Below are 18,200 nucleotides of genomic sequence, written 5' to 3' on the forward strand. Positions count from 1 at the left end.
GTAACACAGACACACACTTACACCAAGTAACAAAGACATACACTGACACCCAGTAACACACACTGATTCACAGTAACAAAGACATACACTGACACCCAGGAACACAGACAAACACTGACACCAAGTCACAAAGACATGCACTGATACCCAGTAACACAGACACACACTTCCACCAAGTAACAAAGACACACACTTACACCAAGTAACACAGACATACACTGACACCAAGTAACAAAGACAGACAATCGCACCAAGTAACAAAGACATACACTTACACCAAGTCACAAAGACACACACTGACACCCAGTAACAAAGACATACACTGATACCCAGGAACACACACACACACTTACACCAAGTAAAACAGACAGACACTGACACCAAGTAACAAAGACATAGACTGATACCCAGTAACACAGACACACACTTACACCAAGTAACACAGACATACACTTACACCAAGTAACAAAGACATACACTGATACCCAGTAACACAGACACACACTTACACCAAGTAACAAAGACAGACACTGATACCCAGTAACACAGACACACACTTACACCAAGTAACAAAGACATACACTGACACCCAGTAACACACACTGTTTCACAGTTACAAAACCACACACTTACACCAAGTAACACAGACATACACTGACACCAAGTCACAAAGACACACACTGACACCCAGTAACAAAGACATACACTGACACCAAGTCACAAAGACATACACTGATACCCAGTAACACAGACACAAACTTCCACCAAGTAACACAGACATACAATGACACCCAGTAACACAGACACACACTTACACCAAGAAACAAAGACATACACTGACACCCAGTAACAAAGACATACACTTACACCAAGTTTTTTGACATACACTGACACCAAGTAACAAAGACATATACTGACACCCAGTAACAAAGACAGACACTGACACCCAGTAACACAGACACACACTTACACCAAGTAACACAGACACACACTGACAACCATGAACACAGACACACACTTACACCAAGCAACAAAGACATGCACTGACACCCAGTAAAAAAGACACACACTTACACCAAGTAACAAAGACATACACTGACACCCAGTAACAAAGACATACACTGACACCCAGTAACACAGACACACACGAACACCATGTAACACAGACACACACTGGCACCCGGTAACACAAACAAACATACTGACACCCAGTAACACAGACACACACTGACACCCAGTAACAAAGACATACACTGACACCCAGTAACACAGACACACACTGACACCAAGTAACAAAGACATACACTGACACCCAGTAACAAAGACACACACTTACACCAAGTCACAAAGACATACACTGATACCCAGTAACACAGACTCACACTTACACCAAGTAACAAAGACCGACACTGATACCCAGTAACACAGATAAGCACTTACACCAAGTAACAAAGACATACACTGACACCCAGTAACAAAGACATACACTGACACCGGGTAACACAGACACACACGGACAGCAAGTAACAAAGACACACACTTACACCAAGTAACAGAGACACACACTGACACCCAGTAACACACACTGACACACAGTAACAAAGACATACTCTGACACCCAGGAACAAAGACACACACTGACACCAAGTAACAAAGACACACACTTACGCCAAGTAACAAAGACACACACTGACACCAAGTAACACAGACATACACTGACACCAAGTAACAAAGACAGACAATTGCACCAAGTAACAAAGACATACACTTACACCAAGTATTTTGACATACACTGACACCAAGTAACAAAGACATACACTGACACCCAGTAACAAAGACAGACACTGACACGCAGTAACACAGACACATACTTACACCAAGTAACACAGACACACACTGACAACCAGTAACACAGACACATACTTACACCAAGCAACAAAGACATACACTGACACCCAGTAAAAAAGACACACACTTACACCAAGTAACAAAGACATACACTGACACCCAGTAACAAAGACATACACTGACACCCAGTAACACAGACACACACGAACACCATGTAACACAGACACACACTGACACCCGGTAACACAAACAAACATACTGACACCCAGTAACACAGACACACACTGACACCCAGTAACAAAGACATACACTGACACCCAGTAACACAGACACACACTGACACCAAGTAACAAAGACATACACTGACACCCAGTAACAAAGACACACACTTACACCAAGTAACAAAGACATACACTGACACCCAGTAACAAAGACATACACTGATACCAAGTCACAAAGACATACACTGATACCAAGTAACATAGACACACACTGACACCAAGTAACAAAGACATACAATTACACCAAGTAACAAAGACACACACTTACACCAAGTAACACAGACATACACTGACACCAAGTAACAAAGACATACACTTACACCAAGTAACAAAGACATACACTGACACCAAGTCACAAAGACACAGACTGATACCCAGTAACACAGACACACACTTGCACCAAGTAACACAGACATACACTTACACCAAGTAACAAAGACATACACTGATACCCAGTAACACAGACACACACTTACACCAAGTAACAAAGACAGACACTGATACCCAGTAACACAGACACACACTTACACCTAGTAACAAAGACATACACTGACACCCAGTAACACACATTGATTCACAGTAACAAAGACATACACTGACACCCAGGAACACAGACAAACACTGACACCAAGTCACAAAGACATGCACTGATACCCAGTAACACAGACACACACTTCCACCAAGTAACAAAGACACACACTTACACCAAGTAACACAGACATACACTGACACCAAGTAACAAAGACAGACAATTGCACCAAGTAACAAAGACATACACTTACACCAAGTCACAAAGACACACACTGACACCCAGTAACAAAGACATACACTGATACCCAGGAACACACACACACACTTACACCAAGTAAAACAGACAGACACTGACACCAAGTAACAAAGACATAGACTGATACCCAGTAACACAGACACACACTTACACCAAGTAACACAGACATACACTTACACCAAGTAACAAAGACATACACTGATACCCAGTAACACAGACACACACTTACACCAAGTAACAAAGACAGACACTGATACCCAGTAACACAGACACACACTTACACCAAGTAACAAAGACATACACTGACACCCAGTAACACACACTGATTCACAGTAACAAAAACACACACTTACACCAAGTAACACAGACATACATTGACACCAAGTCACAAAGACACACACTGACACCCAGTAACAAAGACATACACTGACACCAAGTCACAAAGACATACACTGATACCCAGTAACACAGACACAAACTTCCACCAAGTAACACAGACATACACTGACACCCAGTAACACAGACACACACTTACACCAAGAAAAAAAGAAATACACTGACTCCCAGTAACAAAGACATACACTTACACCAGGTTTTTTGACATACACTGACACCAAGTAACAAAGACATATACTGACACCCAGTAACAAAGACAGACACTGACACCCAGTAACACAGACACACACTTACACCAAGTAACACAGACACACACTGACAACCATGAACACAGACACACACTTACACCAAGCAACAAAGACATGCACTGACACCCAGTAAAAAAGACACACACTTACACCAAGTAACAAAGACATACACTGACACCCAGAAACAAAGACATACACTGACACCCAGTAACACAGACACACACTTACACCAAGTAACACAGACATACACTGACACCAAGTAACAAAGACAGACAATTGCACCAAGTAACAAAGACATACACTTACACCAAGTCACAAAGACACACACTGACACCCAGTAACAAAGTCATACACTGATACCCAGGAACACACACACACACTTACACCAAGTAAAACAGACAGACACTGACACCAAGTAACAAAGACATAGACTGATACCCAGTAAAACAGACACACACTTACACCAAGTAACACAGACATACACTTAAACCAAGTAACAAAGACATACACTGATACCCAGTAACACAGACACACACTTACACCAAGTAACAAAGACAGACACTGATACCCAGTAACACAGAAACACACTTACACCACGTAACAAAGACATACACTGACACCCAGTAACACACACTGATTCACAGTAACAAAAACACACACTTACACCAAGTAACACAGACATACACTGACACCAAGTCACAAAGACACACACTGACACCCAGTAACAAAGACATACACTGACACCAAGTCACAAAGACATACACTGATACCCAGTAACACAGACACAAACTTCCACCAAGTAACACAGACATACACTGACACCCAGTAACACAGACACACACTTACACCAAGAAACAAAGACATACACTGACACCCAGTAACAAAGACACAAACTTACACCAAGTAACACAGACATACACTGACACCCAGTAACACAGACACACACTTACACCAAGAAACAAAGACATACACTGACACCCAGTAACAAAGACATACACTTACACCAAGTTGTTTGACATACACTGACACCAAGTAACAAAGACATATACTGACACCCAGTAACAAAGACAGACACTGACACCCAGTAACACAGACACACACTTACACCAAGTAACACAGACACACACTGACAACCATTAACACAGACACACACTTACACCAAGCAACAAAGACATGCACTGACACCCAGTAAAGAAGACACACACTTACACCAAGTAACAAAGACATACACTGACACCCAGTAACAAAGACATACACTGACACCCAGTAACACAGACACACACGGACACCATGTAACACAGACACACACTGACACCCGGTAACACAAACAAACATACTGACAACCAGCAATACAGACACACACTTACACCAAGTAACAAAGACATACACGGACACCCAGTAACAAAGACATACACTGACACCCAGTAACACAGACACACACGGACACCAAGTAACAAAGACACACACTGACACCAAGTAACAAAAACATACACTGACACCAAGTCACAAAAACACTCACTGACACCCAGTAACAAAGACATTCACTGACACCAAGTCACAAAGACATACACTGATACCCAGTAACAAAGACATACACTGATACCCAGTAACACAGACACACACTTACACCTAGTAACAAAGACACACACTGATACCCAGTAACACACACTGATTCACAGTAACAAAGACATACACTGACACCCAGGAACACAGACACACACTGACACCAAGTCACAAAGACATGCACTGATACCCAGTAACACAGACACACACTTCCACCAAGTAACACAGACATACACTGACACCAAGTCACAAAGACACACACTGACACCCAGTAACAAAGACATACACTGACACCAAGTCACAAAGACATACACTGATACCCAGTAACACAGACACAAACTTACACCAAGTAACACAGACATACACTGACACCCAGTAACACAGACACACACTGACACCAAGAAACAAAGACATACACTGACACCCAGTAACAAAGACATACACTTACACCAAGTATTTTGACATACACTGACACCAAGTAACAAAGACATACACTGACACCCAGTAAGAAAGACAGACACTGACACCCAGTAACACAGACACACACTTACATCAAGTAACACAGACACACACTGACAACCAGTAACACAGACACACACTTACACCAAGCAACAAAGACATACACTGACACCCAGTAAAAAAGACACACACTTACACCAAGTCACAAAGACATACACTGATACCCAGTAACACAGACACACACTTACACCAAGTAACAAAGACAGACACTGATACCCAGTAACACAGATAAGCACTTACACCAAGTAACAAGGACATACACTGACACCCAGTAACAAAGACATACACTGACACCCAGTAACACAGACACACACGGACACCAAGTAACAAAGACACACACTTACACCAAGTAACACAGACACACACTGACACCCAGTAACACACACTGATACACAGTAACAAAAACATACTCTGACACCCAGGAACAAAGACACACACTGACACCAAGTAACAAAGACACACATTTATACCAAGTAACAAAGACACACACTGACACCAAGTAACACAGACATACACTGACACCAAGTAACAAAGACAGACAATTGCACCAAGTAACAAAGACATACACTTACACCAAGTATTTTGACATACACTGACACCAAGTAACAAAGACATACACTGACACCCAGTAACAAAGACAGACACTGACACGCAGTAACACAGACACACACTTACACCAAGTAACACAGACACACACTGACAACCAGTAACACAGACACACACTTACACCAAGCAACAAAGACATACACTGACACCCAGTAACAAAGACATACACTTATACCAAGTAACAAAGACAGACACTGATACCCAGTAACACAGACACACACTTACACCAAGTAACAAAGACATGCACTGACACCCAGTAACACACACTGATTCACAGTAACAAAGACAGACACTGACACCCAGTAACAAAGACACACACTGACACCAAGTCACAAAGACATGCACTGATACCCAGTAACACAGACACACACTTCCACCAAGTAACAAAAACACACACTTACACCACGTATTTTGACATACACTGACACCAAGTAACAAAGACATACACTGACACCCAGTAACAAAGACAGACACTGACACCCAGTAACACAGACACACACTTACACCAAGCAACAAAGACATACACTGACACCCAGTAAAAAAGACACACACTTACACCAAGTAACAAAGACATACACTGACACCCAGTAACAAAGACATGCACTGACACCCAGTAACACAGACACACACGGACACCATGTAAAACACACACACACTGACACCCGGTAACACAAACAAACATACTGACACCCAGCAACACAGAAACACACTTACACCAAGTAACAAAGACATACACGGTCACCCAGTAACAAAGACATACACTGGCACCCAGTAACACAGACACACACTTACACCAAGTAACAAAGACACACACTTACACCAAGTAACAAAGACATACACTGACAAAAAGTCACAAAGACACACACTGACACCCAGTACCAAAGACATACACTGACACCAAGTCACAAAGACATACACTGATACCCAGTAACAAAGACATACACTGATACCCAGTAACACAGACACACACTTACACCAAGCAACAAAGACATACACTGACACCCAGTAAAAAAGACACACACTTACACCAAGTAACAAAGACATACACTGACACCCAGTAACAAAGACATGCACTGACACCCAGTAACACAGACACACACGGACACCATGTAAAACACACACACACTGACACCCGGTAACACAAACAAACATACTGACACCCAGCAACACAGAAACACACTTACACCAAGTAACAAAGACATACACGGACACCCAGTAACAAAGACATACACTGGCACCCAGTAACACAGACACACACTTACACCAAGTAACAAAGACACACACTTACACCAAGTAACAAAGACATACACTGACAAAAAGTCACAAAGACACACACTGACACCCAGTACCAAAGACATACACTGACACCAAGTCACAAAGACATACACTGATACCCAGTAACAAAGACATACACTGATACCCAGTAACACAGACACACACTTACACCTAGTAACAAAGACACACACTGATACCCAGTAACACACACTGATTCACAGTAACAAAGACATACACTGACACCCAGGAACACAGACACACACTGACACCAAGTCACAAAGACATGCACTGATACCCAGTAACGCAGACGCACACTTCCACCAAGTAACAAAGACACACACTTACAACAAGTAACACAGACATAAACTGACACCAAGTCACAAAGACACACACTGACACCCAGTAACAAAGACATACACTGACACCAAGTCACAAAGACATACACTGATACCCAGTAACACAGACACAAACGTACACCAAGTAACACAGACATACACTGACACCCAGTAACACAGACACACACTTACACCAAGAAACAAAGATATACCCTGACACCCAGTAACAAAGACACAAACTTACACCAAGTAACACAGACATACACTGACACCCAGTAACACAGGCACACACTTACACCAAGAAACAAAAACATACACTGACACCCAGTAACAAAGACATACACTTACACCAAGTATTTGACATACACTGACACCAAGTAACAAAGACATACACTGACACCCAGTAACAAAGACAGACACTGACACCCAGTAACATAGACACACACTTACATCAAGTAACACAGACACACACTGAGAACCAGTAACACAGACACACACTTACAACATGCAACAAAGACATACACTGACACCCAGTAAAAAAGACACACACTTGCACCAAGTCACAAAGACATACACTGATACCCAGTAACACAGACTCACACTTACACCAAGTAACAAAGACAGACACTGATACCCAGTAACGCAGATAAGCACTTACACCAAGTAACAAAGACATACACTGACACCCAGTAACAAAGACATACACTGACACCCAGTAACACAGACACACACGGACACCAAGTAACAAAGACACACACTTACACCAAGTAACACAGACACACACTGACACCCAGTAACACACACTGACACACAGTAACAAAGACATACTCTGACACCCAGGAACAAAGACACACACTGACACCAAGTAACAAAGACACACACTTACACCAAGTAACAAAGACACACACTGACACCAAGTAACACAGACATACACTGACACCAAGTAACAAAGACAGACAATTGCACCAAGTAACAAAGACATACACTTACACCAAGTATTTTGACATACACTGACACCAAGTAACAAAGACATACACTGACACCCAGTAACAAAGACAGACACTGACACGCAGTAACACAGACACACACTTACACCAAGTAACACAGACACACACTGACACCAAGTAACACAGACATACAGTGACACCAAGTAACAAAGACAGACAATTGCACCAAGTAACAAAGACATACACATACACCAAGTATTTTGACATACACTGACACCAAGTAACAAAGACATACACTGACACCCAGTAACAGAGACAGACACTGACACGCAGTAACACAGACACACACTTACACCAAGTAACACAGACACACACTGACAACCAGTAACACAGACACACACTTACACCAAGTAACAAAGACATACACTGACACCCAGTAACAAAGATATACACTGACACCCAGTAACACAGGCACACACGAACACCATGTAACACAGACACACACTGACACCCGTTAACACAAACAAACATACTGACACCCAGTAACACAGACACACACTTACACCAAGAAACAAAGACATACACTGACACCCAGTAACAAAGACATACAATTACACCAAGTTTTTTGACATACACTGACACCAAGTAACAAAGACATATACTGACACCCAGTAACAAAGACAGACACTGACACCCAGTAACACAGACACACACTTACACCAAGTAACACAGACACACACTGACAACCATTAACACAGACATACACTTACACCAAGCAACAAAGACATGCACTGACACCCAGTAAAAAAGACACACACTTACACCAAGTAACAAAGACATACACTGACACCCAGTAACAAAGACATACACTGACACCCAGTAACACAGACACACACGGACACCATGTAACACAGACACACACTGACACCCGGTAACACAAACAAACATACTGACACCCAGCAACACAGACACACACTTACACCAAGTAACAATGACATACACGGACACCCAGTAACAAAGACATACACTGACACCCAGTAACACAGACACACACGGACACCAAGTAACAAAGACACACACTGACACCAAGTAACAAAGACATACACTGACACCAAGTCACAAAAACACACACTGACACCCAGTAACAAAGACATACACTGACACCAAGTCACAAAGACATACACTGATACCCAGTAACAAAGACATATACTGATACCCAGTAACACAGACACACACTTACACCTAGTAACAAAGACACACACTGATACCCAGTAACACACACTGATTCACAGTAACAAAGACATACACTGACACCCAGGAACACAGACACACACTGACACCAAGTCACAAAGACATGCACTGATACCCAGTAACACAGACACACACTTCCACCAAGTAACAAAGACACACACTTACACCAAGTAACACAGACATACACTGACACCAAGTCACAAAGACACACACTGACACCCAGTAACAAAGACATACACTGACACCAAGTCACAAAGACATACACTGATACCCAGTAACACAGACACAAACTTACACCAAGTAACACAGACATACACTGACACCCAGTAACACAGACACACACTTACACCAAGAAACAAAGACATACACTGACACCCAGTAACAAAGACACAAACTTACACCAAGTAACACAGACATAAACTGACACCCAGTAACACAGACACACACTGACACCAAGAAACAAAGACATACACTGACACCCAGTAACAAAGACATACACTTACACCAAGTTTTTTGACATACACTGACACCAAGTAACAAAGACATACACTGACACCCAGTAAAAAAGACAGACACTGACACCCAGTAACACAGACACACACTTACATCAAGTAACACAGACACACACTGACAACCAGTAACACAGACACACACTTACACCAAGCAACAAAGACATACACTGACACCCAGTAAAAAAGACACACACTTACACCAAGTCACAAAGACATACACTGATACCCAGTAACACAGACACACACTTACACCAAATAACAAAGACAGACACTGATACCCAGTAACACAGATAAGCACTTACACCAAGTAACAAAGACATACACTGACACCCAGTAACAAAGACATACACTGACACCCAGTAACACAGACACACACGGACACCAAGTAACAAAGACACACACTGACACCAAGTAACACAGACACACACTGACACCCAGTAACACAGACATACACTGACACCAAGTAACAAAGACAGACAATTGCACCAAGTAACAAAGACATACACTTACACCAAGTATTTTGACATACACTGACACCAAGTAACAAAGACATACACTGACACCCAGTAACAAAGACAGACACTGACACGCAGTAACACAGACACACACTTACACCAAGTAACACAGAAACACACTGACAACCAGTAACACAGACACACACTTACACCAAGCAACAAAGACATACACTGACACCCAGTAAAAAAGACACACACTTACACCACCTAACAAAGTCATACACTGACACCCAGTAACAAAGACATACACTTACACCAAGTAACAAAGACAGACACTGATACCCAGTAACTCAGACACACACTTACACCAAGTAACAAAGACATACACTGACACCCAGTAACACACACTGATTCACAGTAACAAAGACAGACACTGACACCCAGGAACACAGACACACACTGACACCAAGTCACAAAGACATGCACTGATACCCAGTAACAAAGACACACACTTCCACCAAGTAACAAAAACGCACACTTACACCAAGTAACACAGACATACGCTGACACCAAGTCACAAAGACACACACTGACATCCACTAACAAAGACATACACTGACACCAAGTCACAAAGACATACACTGATACCCAGTAACACAGACACAAACTTACACCAAGTAACACAGACATACACTGACACCCAGTAACACAGACACACACTTACACCAAGAAACAAAGACATACACTGACACCCAGTAACAAAGACACAAACTTACACCAAGTAACACAGACATACACTGACACCCAGTAACACAGTCACACACTTACACAAAGAAACAAAGACATACACTGACACCCAGTAACAAAGTCATACACTTGCACCAAGTATTTTGACATACACTGACACCAAGTAACAAAGACATACACTGACACCCAGTAACAAAGACAGACACTGACACCCAGTAACACAGACACACACTTACACCAAGTAACACAGACACACACTGACAACCAGTAACACAGACACACACTTACACCAAGCAACAAAGACATACACTGACACCCAGTAAAAAAGACACACACTGACACCAAGTAACAAAGACATACACTGACACCCAGTAACAAAGACATGCACTGACACCCAGTAACACAGACACACACGGACACAATGTAACACACACACACACTGACACCCGGTAACACAAACAAACATACTGACACCCAGCAACACAGACACACACTTACACCAAGTAACAAAGACATACACGGACACCCAGTAACAAAGACATACACTGGCACCCAGTAACACAGACACACACTTACACCAAGTAACAAAGACACACACTTACACCAAGTAACAAAGACATACACTGACAAAAAGTCACAAAGACACACACTGACACCCAGTACCAAAGACATACACTGATACCCAGTAACAAAGACATACACTGATACCCAGTAACACAGACACACACATACACCTAGTAACAAAGACACACACTGATACCCAGTAACACACACTGATTCACAGTAACAAAGACATACACTGACACCCAGGAACACAGACACACACTGACACCAAGTCACAAAGACATGCACTGATACCCAGTAACACAGACACACACTTCCACCAAGTAACAAAGACACACACTTACAACAAGTAACACAGACATAAACTGACACCAAGTCACAAAGACACACACTGACACCCAGTAACAAAGACATACACTGACACCAAGTCACAAAGACATACACTGATACCCAGTAACACAGACACAAACTTACACCAAGTAACACAGACATAAACTGACACCCAGTAACACAGACACACACTTACACCAAGAAACAAAGACATACCCTGACACCCAGTAACAAAGACACAAACTTACACCAAGTAACACAGACATACACTGACACCCAGTAACAAAGACATACACTGACACCCAGTAACACAGACACACACTTACATCAAGTAACACAGACACACACTGAGAACCAGTAACACAGACACACACTTACACCAAGCAACAAAGACATACACTTACACCAAGTATTTTGACATACACTAACACCAAGTAACAAAGACATACACTGACACCCAGTAACAAAGACAGACACTGACACCCAGTAACACAGACACACACTTACATCAAGTAACACAGACACACACTGAGAACCAGTAACACAGACACACACTTACACCAAGCAACAAAGACATACACTGACACCCAGTAAAAAAGACACACACTTACACCAAGTCACAAAGACATACACTGATACCCAGTAACACAGACTCACACTTACACCAAGTAACAAAGTCAGACACTGATACCCAGTAACACAGATAAGCACTTACACCAAGTAACAAAGACATACACTGACACCCAGTAACAAAGACATACACTGACACCCAGTAACACAGACACACACGGACACCAAGTAACAAAGACACACACTTACACCAAGTAACACAGACACACACTGACACCCAGTAACACACACTGACACACAGTAACAAAGACATACTCTGACACCCAGGAACAAAGACACACACTGACACCAAGTAACAAAGACACACACTTACACCAAGTAACAAAGACACACACTGACACCAAGTAACACAGACATACACTGACACCAAGTAACAAAGACAGACAATTGCACCAAGTAACAAAGACATACACTTACACCAAGTATTTTGACATACACTGACACCAAGTAACAAAGACATACACTGACACCCAGTAACAAAGACAGACACTGACACGCAGTAACACAGACACACACTTACACCAAGTAACACAGACACACACTGACACCAAGTAACACAGACATACAGTGACACCAAGTAGCAAAGACAGACAATTGCACCAAGTAACAAAGACATACACTTACACCAAGTATTTTGATAAACACTGACACCAAGTAACAAAGACATACACTGACACCCAGTAACAAAGAAAGACACTGACACGCAGTAACACAGACACACACTTACACCAAGTAACACAGACACACACTGACAACCAGTAACACAGACACACACTTACACCAAGTAACAAAGACATACACTGACACCCAGTAACAAAGATATACACTGACACCCAGTAACACAGACACACACGAACACCATGTAACACAGACACACACTGACACCCGTTAACACAAACAAACATACTGACACCCAGTAACACAGACACACACTTACACCAAGAAACAAAGACATACACTGACACCCAGTAACAAAGACATACAATTACACCAAGTTTTTTGACATACACTGACACCAAGTAACAAAGACATATACTGACACCCAGTAACAAAGACAGACACTGACACCCAGTAACACAGACACACACTTACACCAAGTAACACAGACACACACTGACAACCATTAACACAGACACACACTTACACCAAGCAACAAAGACATGCACTGACACCCAGTAAAAAAGACACACACTTACACCAAGTAACAAAGACATACACTGACACCCAGTAACAAAGACATACACTGACACCCAGTAACACAGACACACACGGACACCATGTAACACAGACACACACTGACACCCGGTAACACAAACAAACATACTGACACCCAGAAACCCAGACACACACTTACACCAAGTAACAATGACATACACGGACACCCAGTAACAAAGACATACACTGACACCCAGTAACACAGACACACACGGACACCAAGTAACAAAGACACACACTGACACCAAGTAACAAAGACATACACTGACACCAAGTCACAAAAACACACACTGACACCCAGTAACAAAGACATACACTGACACCAAGTCACAAAGACATACACTGATACCCAGTAACAAAGACATACACTGATACCCAGTAACACAGACACACACTTACACCTAGTAACAAAGACACACACTGATACCCAGTAACACACACTGATTCACAGTAACAAAGACATACACTGACACCCAGGAACACAGACACACACTGACACCAAGTAACAAAGACATGCACTGATACCCAGTAACACAGACACACACTTCCACCAAGTAACAAAGACACACACTTACACCAAGTAACACAGACATACACTGACACCAAGTCACAAAGACACACACTGACACCCAGTAACAAAGACATACACTGACACCAAGTCACAAAGACATACACTGATACCCAGTAACACAGACACAAACTTACACCAAGTAACACAGACATACACTGACACCCAGTAACACAGACACACACTTACACCAAGAAACAAAGACATACACTGACACCCAGTAACAAAGACACAAACTTACACCAAGTAACACAGACATACACTGACACCCAGTAACACAGACACACACTGACACCAAGAAACAAAGACATACACTGACACCCAGTAACAAAGACATACACGTACACCAAGTATTTTGACATACACTGACACCAAGTAACAAAGACATACACTGACACCCAGTAAAAAAGACAGACACTGACACCCAGTAACAGAGACACACACTTACATCAAGTAACACAGACACACACTGACAACCAGTAACACAGACACACACTTACACCAAGCAACAAAGACATACACTGACACCCAGTAAAAAAGACACACACTTACACCAAGTCACAAAGACATACACTGATACCCAGTAACACAGACACACACTTACACCAAGTAACAAAGACAGACACTGATACCCAGTAACACAGATAAGCACTTACACCAAGTAACAAAGACATACACTGACACCCAGTAACAAAGACATACACTGACACCCAGTAACACAGACACACACGGACACCAAGTAACAAAGACACACACTTACACCAAGTAACACAGACACACACTGACACCCAGTAACACAGACATACACTGACACCAAGTAACAAAGACAGACAATTGCACCAAGTAACAAAGACATACACTTACACCAAGTATTTTGACATACACTGACACCAAGTAACAAAGACATACACTGACACCCAATAACAAAGACAGACACTGACACGCAGTGACACAGACACACAGTTACACCAAGTAACACAGACACACACTGACAACCAGTAACACAGACACACACTTACACCAAGCAACAAAGACATACACTGACACCCAGTAAAAAAGACACACACTTACACCACCTAACAAAGACATACACTGACACCCAGTAACAAAGACATACACTTACACCAAGTAACAAAGACAGACACTGATACCCAGTAACACAGACACACACTTACACCAAGTAACAAAGACATACACTGACACCCAGTAACACACACTGATTCACAGTAACAAAGACAGACACTGACACCCAGGAACACAGACACATACTGACACCAAGTCACAAAGACATGCACTGATACCCAGTAACACAGACACACACTTCCACCAAGTAACAAAAACACACACTTACACCAGGTAACACAGACATACACTGACACCAAGTCACAAAGACACACACTGACATCCAGTAACAAAGACATACACTGACACCAAGTCACAAAGACATACACTGATACCCAGTAACACAGACACAAACTTACAGCAAGTAACACAGACATACACTGACACCCAGTAACACAGACACACACTTACACCAAGAAACAAAGACATACACTGACACCCAGTTACAAAGACACAAACTTACACCAAGTAACACAGACATACACTGACACCCAGTAACACAGTCACACACTTACACCAAGAAACAAAGACATACACTGACACCCAGTAACAAAGTCATACACTTGCACCAAGTATTTTGACATACACTGACACCAAGTAACAAAGACATACACTGACACCCAGTAACAAAGACAGACACTGACACCCAGTAACACAGACACACACTTACACCAAGTAACACAGACACACACTGACAACCAGTAACACAGACACACACTTACACCAAGCAACAAAGACATACACTGACACCCAGTAAAAAAGACACACACTTACACCAAGTAACAAAGACATACACTGACACCCAGTAACAAAGACATGCACTGACACCCAGTAACACAGACACACACGGACACCATGTAACACACACACACACTGACACCCGGTAACACAAACAAACATACTGACACCCAGCAACACAGACACACACTTACACCAAGTAACAAAGACATACACGGACACCCAGTAACAAAGACATACACTGGCACCCAGTAACACAGACACACACTTACACCAAGTAACAAAGACACACACTTACACCAAGTAACAAAGACATACACTGACAAAAAGTCACAAAGACACACACTGACACCCAGTACCAAAGACATACACTGATACCAAGTCACAAAGACATACACTGATACCCAGTAACAAAGACAGACACTGATACCCAGTAACACAGACACACACTTACACCTAGTAACAAAGACACACACTGATACCCAGTAACACACACTGATTCACAGTAACAAAGACATACACTGACACCCAGGAACACAGACACACACTGACACCAAGTCACAAAGACATGCACTGATACCCAGTAACACAGACACACACTTCCACCAAGTAACAAAGACACACACTTACAACAAGTAACACAGACATAAACTGACACCAAGTCACAAAGACACACACTGTCACCCAGTAACAAAGACATACACTGATACCCAGTAACACAGACACAAACTTACACCATTTAACACAGACATACACTGACACCCAGTAACACAGACACACACTTACACCAAGAAACAAAGACATACCCTGACACCCAGTAACAAAGACACAAACTTCCACCAAGTAACACAGACATACACTGACACCCAGTAACACAGGCACACACTTACACCAAGTAACAAAGACATACACTGACACCCAGTAACACAGAGACACACTTACACCAAGTAACAAAGACATACACTGACACCAAGTAACAAAGACATACACTTACACCAAGTAAAAAAGACACACACTTACACCAAGTAACACAGACATACACTGACACAAAGTAACAAAGACAGACAATTACACCAAGTAACAAAGACATACACTTACATCAAGTATTTTGACATCCACTGACACCAAGTAACAAAGACATACACTGACACCAAGTAACAAAGACACACACTTACACCAAGTAACACAGACACACACTTACACCAAGTAACAAAGACATACACGGACACCAAGTAACAAAGACACACACTTACACCAAGTAAC

Source organism: Heterodontus francisci, unplaced genomic scaffold (assembly GCF_036365525.1).
Source record: "Heterodontus francisci isolate sHetFra1 unplaced genomic scaffold, sHetFra1.hap1 HAP1_SCAFFOLD_56, whole genome shotgun sequence".
Taxonomy (NCBI): Eukaryota; Metazoa; Chordata; class Chondrichthyes; order Heterodontiformes; family Heterodontidae; genus Heterodontus; species Heterodontus francisci.